Source organism: Trachypithecus francoisi, unplaced genomic scaffold (genome assembly GCF_009764315.1).
Source record: "Trachypithecus francoisi isolate TF-2019V2 unplaced genomic scaffold, Tfra_2.0 Lachesis_group11, whole genome shotgun sequence".
NCBI lineage: Eukaryota > Metazoa > Chordata > Mammalia > Primates > Cercopithecidae > Trachypithecus > Trachypithecus francoisi.
The window spans coordinates 60,004,074-60,012,494 of NW_022681456.1; positions in this window are offsets into that span (position 1 = coordinate 60,004,074).

Here is an 8,421-nt window from a genome sequence, read left to right on the forward strand (position 1 = left end):
TTTCTTAGCCTCATTCATAACTTTTAGGTTAATCTTCATTTGTATTCTTGCCCAAATGTAGACAGATGTCAGGGCAGACTTGATCATCTGGAAAAATAACATTTTGGTTAGAATTTCTTTTAATAGATTTACCCTCCTTGATCACTCTTTTTACATCAGCTAATTATGAAGATAAAACCAAAACCAAAGATATTTAGAGATTTAACCATGATTCATGTTTTGGAGATTATATTCATATACGTATATATGTATTTGAGACTGAGTCTCACCCTGTTGCCCAGACTGAAGTGCAGTGATGCGATCTTGGCTCACTGCAATCTCTGCCTCCCAGGTTCAAGCGACTCTCCTAACTCAGCCTCCTGAGTAGCTGGGAGTACAGAGACATGCCATTACGCCCAGCTGATTTTTATATGTTTAGTACAGATGGAGTTTCACCTTGTTGGCCAGGCTGGTCTCGAACCCCTGACCTCAAGTGATCCTCCCATCTGAGCCTCCTAAAGTTCTGGGATTACAGGCATTAGCCACCACACCTGATCTATGGTTCCTATTTTAATGTTTCTCTTTTACTCATTTTATCAACCCTCGTTTCAGTATTAAACTAAGATCCTACAGTGTTAGAACCTGTTCCAGTTTTTTCCCATGTGTCTACTCACTTCACCAGTAAACTAGCCCTATTTTTTCAACCGAATATACGTGAATTACAAAGGAAATGCTGTATCTTATTTGAATTAGTTGATGTAAAATTTATGTAAATAATAAAAATGTTCCATGGTTATATTCCCTCACTAATTATGCTTTTCTAAAAATAAGAAAATTCTGTGAAATAATAAATGGTCTTTGACAATTTGAAGAAATTTGACTTTTAAAATAAGATTTTTTCCCAAGTCAAACCAATTATTTAGAGAGTATAGACAAGCAGAAGGTTTGAAGAAAAGTTTTTATATATTTACAGTAAGCATATCTTTATACATCAACACACATAGACTCTCATGGAGTAAAATATGATAGCACAGGGGATATCTATGATGATAACTTGAACTATGGCAATTATATTCTTCTGGTGAGACAAAATAATGCTTTCAATAATTGACAGTAAGAACAAAAATTTTCAAAGCATGGTGCTAATATCCATCTCTGTCCCCAAATGTAAATTTAAAATACACCAATTTAAACTGAAAATATACTTTTCTACAACATTTTAAGAGAACACGGTTAAAATAAAACACATACACAATATTTCTAAAGTTTTCATCTCACTGTTACTCAAAACCTAAAATTTTGTTATTGCATCCAGAAATAAATTTTTAAATTTATGTTTCATGTTTCAGTCAATGAAACAACCACTAATCCTTTAAAAACTAAAACAAGAACATTTTTTCTCATTCAGGCATTTAATTAGAACTTCAAAAATAGATTAGTTGTAATTGAAAAAGTAATAAAATATAGTTTGGCATTTTTAAGAGGAATCTAAATTAGCATGTTTAACGAAGTTACATTATTTTTTGCTTTGTCAGTATGCTTAGTCCCTTCCCAAATCACATAGTTGAAAAACAAATAATCTGTAAAAAGCAGATAATTTTTTTCTTTTAATCATTTGAAATGGTAAGGTCTATTAAAGCTGTTTTCATTTATTTATAATACCTGTATTTTAAAATAATCATTTGAGAGAACTCTTACATATACTGTTGGTGGGAATGTAAACTAATGCACATATGATAGAAAACAGTATGTAGGTTTCCCTAAAAACAAAAAGTATAACTACCGTATGATCCAGTAATCCAATTACTGAGTATTATATCCAAAGGAAAGGAAATCAGTGTATCAAAGAGATATTTGAACCCCATGCTTTCCGCATCTTTATTCACAATAGCAAAAATATGGCATCAACATCAAAAGACTTATGGACAAAGAAAATGTGGTATGTAGTCACAATGGGATACTGTTCAGCCATGAAAAAAGAAAATCCTTTCATTTGTGGCAGCGTGCATGATACTGGAGGACATTAGGTTAAGTGAAATAAGTCAGGCACAGAAAGATAAATAACACATGTTCTCACTCATATGTGGGAGCTAAAGGAAAATTGAGCTTATAGAGGTAGAGAGTGGAATTGTGGTTATTAGCATCTGGAGAAGTAGTGGAAAGTGGGGGATAAAGAGAGTTTGGTTAATGGATACAAAGCTACACCTGGATGGGAGGAATACATTCTAATGTTCTATAGCAGTTTAGGATGAATATGGTTAAAATAATTTAGTATATATTTACAGAAGCTAGAAGAGAGGATTTTTAATGTTCACAACACAAATGATAATGTTCAAGGTGATAGATATGTTAAATACCCTGATTTGACCATTGCACATTGCATACATGTTTCAAAATATTGCACTGTCCCAACAATATATATAATTATATGCTCCAACTAAGAATAAAAGGAAAATAGAAAAGAAAAATAAAACCTTTGGTTTCTTTTATATTTTCATTTCTTTTCCTTTGCTCCCAGAGATGTTTCATTTTATGTGACATCAGTTTTCCTACCATTTTCTTGTCTGGGTGAAACCACTAGAGAAAAATTTAAGTTAGCATAACTGTTTGAATCTCTAGATAAATACTAAAATTAACTTGAATGATAAAATATACATATAAAACATGACCTAAATAACTTCTTGTTTAAAATAACCTCTGGCCAGTAGCTGTTAATTCAGCTGCTTCTAAATCTCATTCATTTAAAAAATATTTCAGTTATCCAGTAAGCCTTCTTCTAAGTATAGCACATATCAAGACAAACTTTATTATTAAATTCAGGGACATACATTTTATGTGAGATAGAAGGTGGGAAGACCGTAAATAAGAAAAACAAAATCACACACAAACAAGATAGTATCGGTTAGTGATATACACTGTGATAAAAATAGAAGAGTGTTGTGATACTGAACAATGGAGAGTACTTTTAAATTGATTGGCTGAGAAGGATCTGTCAAGGGCCATGGTTTCAGACAAGACATACATATAAATATTGAGAAGTCATGGAAGGGTATTATTGGCAAAAGGAACAGCAAACACAAATGCTGCGAGCTATCTGAAAGCCCGTGTGACTAGATTGATAACAAGTGTAGAAATATTTTGGGTATTTCTGAGAGAGGAGCAGAAAGCAAACACTTTTACATTATTGCAATAATTTTGGATATTATTATAATTGTACAAAAAGTTACTAAAAGTTTTAAATGCTTGCATGATGAGTGATTCAAATATTTAGTGTGACTGATGCTTGGAGAATAGCATAAGACGGAAGCTTACACAAAGACCAGTGAAGGCTATTAATATAGTCTCGTGTAGTTATAACCATGATCCAGCCAAGTATGTTAATGAAGCAGTGGAGGACAAGTGAAAGAATCTGTGATATATTTTGGAGGTAGAGATGAAAATATTTTCTAAAGGAAAGGTTAAAAAGTATGAATATCAACAAAGATAATCGATTTTTTTGGTTTAAGCAACAAAGTTAGTACTGGTGTCATTTACTAGGAAAGGGAAGCATAGGGAAAAGACACATGTAGAAGACAAAATTATGAGTTCCTTCAGGATGTCTTCAATTGGACAGACCTAACAGTTATCTAAGTGGAGATGTCAAGTAAGCTATTGCAGAGCAGACCTAATAGTTATCTAAGTGGAGATGTCAAGTAAGCTGTTGCAGGAATGAGTCTACATTTTGGATGAAAAGTTAAGGCTGCAGATAGACATTTGAGAGTCTCAGCATATGGATGTTATTTGTAGCCACGGAACTACATGAGATTGCTTGAGAAAGATGATATATTCAGAAAAGAGAAGTAGGCTTGATGATCGAGCCCTGATCTAAGCTCAAATGACATAAAAGGAGCATCAAGCACCAGAAACTGAGATAGAGTGAGCAATAAGCTAGAAGAAAATAGAGGGTGACAGAAAGCAGAACATGAAGAAATAAACTGATGTAAGAACACAAAGTGGTATTTTGTGTTAAATGTTTGCTGATACATCAATTAAGCAGTTTATTGCAGTAGTAGAGATGCAGTGAAGAGGGAAGGGTAAATGAGAAAGTACAGGCGGTAAGGATAGACCCTTCTTTCAAAATTTATTCATTAATTTATTTATGTTTATGAAGGGGAATTGTGGAATGAGACAGTATTTGGAAAAGAATGTTATGTTGGAATAGCTAGATAGATAATAGATTAGATAAATAATAAAGAAGAGATAGATGACTGATAGATAATAAATGATAGATTAGACCGATATTTTAGACAGGTGAAACTAGAACAAGTTTGTTGATTGAAAAAAATAGACACTATTCAAGAAGGTGAAAGAAAAAAAAGCAGGAATGAAATAGTTTAGAAAATGATGGAGCGGGCCGGGCGCGGTGGCTCAAGCCTGTAATCCCAGCACTTTGGGAGGCCGAGATGGGTGGATCACGAGGTCAGGAGATCGAGACCATCCTGGCTAAAACGGTGAAACTCCGTCTCTACTAAAAAAATACAAAAAAAAACTAGCCGGGCGATGTGGCGGGCGCCTGTAGTCCCAGTTACTCGGGAGGCTGAGGCAGGAGAATGGTGTAAACCTGGGAGGCGGAGCTTGCAGTGAGCTGAGATCCGGCCACTGCACTCCAGCCCGGGCTACAGAGCGAGACTCCGTCTCAAAAAAAAAAAAGAAAAGAAAAGAAAAAAGAAAAAAAAAAAAAAGAAAATGATGGAGCAGACGTGTATGCATATGCATGTGGTTGTTGAAAATACTTAGAAGTGAGACTGAGAATTTAGGAGAGTCTTGATGATTCAGTGTTATCTTCTTAAATCTCAATGAAAGATTTTGGGATGCTAGAGAAGGGTACAAAAAGGGGATAGATTAATCAATGTACAGACTAGTTTTTTGTTGTTGTTTTTGAGATGGAGTCTCGCTCTGTCACCCAGGCTGGAGTGCAGTGGCAGTATCTCAGCCCACTGCAACCTCCACCTCCTGGGATTAAGTGATTCTCCTGTCCCAGCCTCCCAAGTAGCTGGGACTACAGATGTGAGCCACCATGCCCAGCTAATTTTTGTATTTTTAGTAGAGACAAGGTTTCATCATGTTGGCCAGGCTGGTCTTAAACTCCTGACCTCAGGTGATCCACTCGCCTCAGCATCTCACAGTTCTGGGATTATAGGTGTCAGTCACCACCCGACTGTACAGACCAGTTTTGAGAGAAAAAGCTGGATGATGGAATAAATCATGGATGACCTGGGAAGACGGACATAGGCAGCAACTCAGGAAAACGAAGCGTAATGGAAGTAGTACTGAATATTTCTTGGACACGACTTCTCAGACTATCTGTGGTGAAAGATTATTTTCCCTGTCTGCAATCATAGAAGGATAATTGTGAAAAAAAAATGGATTTCTAAAAAACTATCACGTACTTGTATATTACAGCAATGGCATTTTCTTGAAATGTTTGTAAATACTCCAATTTCTGTAGTAACTCTTTGTGGATCACTAACAAAAATTTTCCAGTGGACATCAGTTTGAGAAACGCCTTCAGTGAGACAGTCTTAAACAAGTGTAATTAAGAAAAGTGTTCTATTTTCTTTTAGTGTGAATCCCATAATAATAAAACTTAGACAAACTACAGCACAGTTATTCAGTTAGAAATTCTGTATATTTTTTGTAAATAATATACACACACCCAGGGCTAGTATGTTATATAACAATAACATTTAAACAGAAAAGGACAAGACACTCACTTTAAACACACCTGTGGCATCACTGAAGAAAAAATGAAAACGTTTAATGAAAGCTAAGGCTGTCAGAAAATGTAAAGCAAAAAGTAATTGGCACTAATGACAATGCAGATAAATCTGGATTTTAAAAAATTACTTAGGCTTTATGTCATTCTGATTATGTTAATGTTATCTTTCATTATACTTGTTAGATCTAACACCTGTCTCAGTACATGTGGAGTCCAAAAGCTGAATGATATTCCTCAGTCATGAATACTATTATACTTACCATAGCTCTACATTTAGACAAATGTTTCATATTGTGGAGAATAACTGGTAATGGAATGGTAGGGTTCTAAAGAGAAGCCAGTAGTATTTAGGAGGATTCATAGGTACTGATGATAATGTATGCTTGATAGAACTAGTACATTGACTAAAACCAGTAGGCTATGAAACATTTAAAAACCTAATAGAAACAAAGCCTACTGAGAATTTAATGCATTTTCCTCTATGGACTATTCTGTATTTATTCAGAATTACATACAGCAAATCAAGTGAGGAAAAAAAAAAAAGATTTCAGTAGGGAAAACATTCAAAAGCCTAAGATCTATTAAAGATTAGAAACTGGCTTGGAGCTTTACATGTTACCATATCCTCCATCTATAAAACTAGGAATGTGACTTCCAATTTCTTTAAAAGTAACAGCCATTAATGTTTGCTACTATGTGCCAATAAAATACCAAAAAAGACAAACTCTCTCTCCTTTCACTTTATATTTTTAAGTCCAGGTCATGCTGAGGTTGAATAAGAAAATAATTCTAAATTGGGTGAGTTTATCTTTCAATATTAGCTTAGGCAAGACCTTACTGATTTATTATTTAATACTTAAGGACTGAAATATTTGCTAAGATATGCAAATGTATAGAAAAACTTTGGGCTAGATTTGAGATTTTATGCTTTTATGAGAAAGGGTGATGTTACCAAGCAGGTTTAAAGGCCAGTGTTGCTAATTAATATTTATTTCTAAAGACACCCTACTCAGTCTGCTTCATTCTGACTTGTATATTGACAGACCATATATTGCTTGTTTGAGAATTTCTGAGACTGCTAGCTATTAACTAAATCCATTTTCTTCTTCTCTGGCACTCAGATGGCCTCATTTCTCAGGCTTATTCATAGTTAGACATAGCTATAGAACTGAGTGCCCACCAACGGCACATGCGCCATAATGACGTGTGCCATTATGGTCCAGATCTGGTCCATTAAAACCACTTATACAGTCTATTGTTTGTTCTTTCTCTTTATGACAGGTGCACACAGAGAATAAGAAATATCCATGCATTGGTAGAGATATAATAAATCGGAGCCTGGGTCACTGAATGAGTTCATGGATAAAAAATCATCTACCTCCCGTACATTTACAACCATTGTTTTGGGAGCAATATATATGTATATATACACACATACATACATATATGTATAAGTGTCTATTGTGTTAAGCCATTTGTTTGGTCCTATTTCTATTGCATTTAGTCTATACTAAGCAATATGTATTTACAGTAATAGACATAAGGACAAAAAGATAACATGGAACAATTTTTCTACATTACACATTATAAGTAAATGTATTAGTATCTGGAAGACACACAAGAAGCATATACTTCTGAAATTATGTAATGCAAAACCCAAAATAACAAATTTAGAATGCTGTTCACATTCTTAATGAATTTCAAGGCATTTGTTCTTATAAATGAGAAAACCAAAACATAAGGAATAAATCAGAAGAGATTAAAAGGTAATAACATAAGTCAAAAATGAATAAAAAAAGACTGCATTTCAAGGAAGGAAAATAAAGTTTGATGCTACAGAAAATTGAATCAGTAACCTCAAAAACAAATGTGAGAATCTCTCCTAGAATGTGGAGAATAAAGGGGAATGATTTTGAAATGTTGAAAAAAAAAAAAGAGTGACAAATGTCAAGGTTAGATAATGTAGTGAAAGGTACCAATAATTTCTGTATCAGAAGCAAATGACTAAAAGCTAGCTAAAGATTTCAAGTGACAGAAAGCTGATAATGATTTCATAGTTTACTCAGGAATATCAATAAAGTGATTTATTATGATAAAATTTTAAACTGAAAAGATAAGAAAAACATAACTTAAGCCATCAGAAATGGAAAATAAGAAAGACAAATAAACAAACTAATGGATACTACTGAAGAAAGGTCAGTGGTTGTGATATTACTGCACAAACAAAATGCCGGAATTCACAGTGTACAGTTTTCAGAATATTGAGTGAAAAAAAATTGTGACCACCAAATGTCAAGCCTTGCTGAGTTGTCACTTGTTTGAACTCAACAAAAGATAAAAATCTTCTCATGTCCGCAATGTTAAGAAGTCTTTCTCATTCCTTTCTTTCCAAAATTTAAGATATGTATCTAATGAAAGGAGATTGAAAATAGAGAAAACAATGTAAAGAACAATTACAGTGTAAGTGAATAAATGAAGTACTAAAAAAAGATAAATGGCAAAAAGATTATAGTCATTTTTGTTAATCTGTCAAAAAAAGATGGCAGATGGTAAAAATATCAAATAATGAAAAATTTTCTGTATTTAAAATGACAGCATTAAGAAAAATATTTAACTGGATTGAATAGAGCAAAACAAAAGTGGGCTAATTTTTTTGTTGTTGATATAGGTAAGTCAAAATTAGT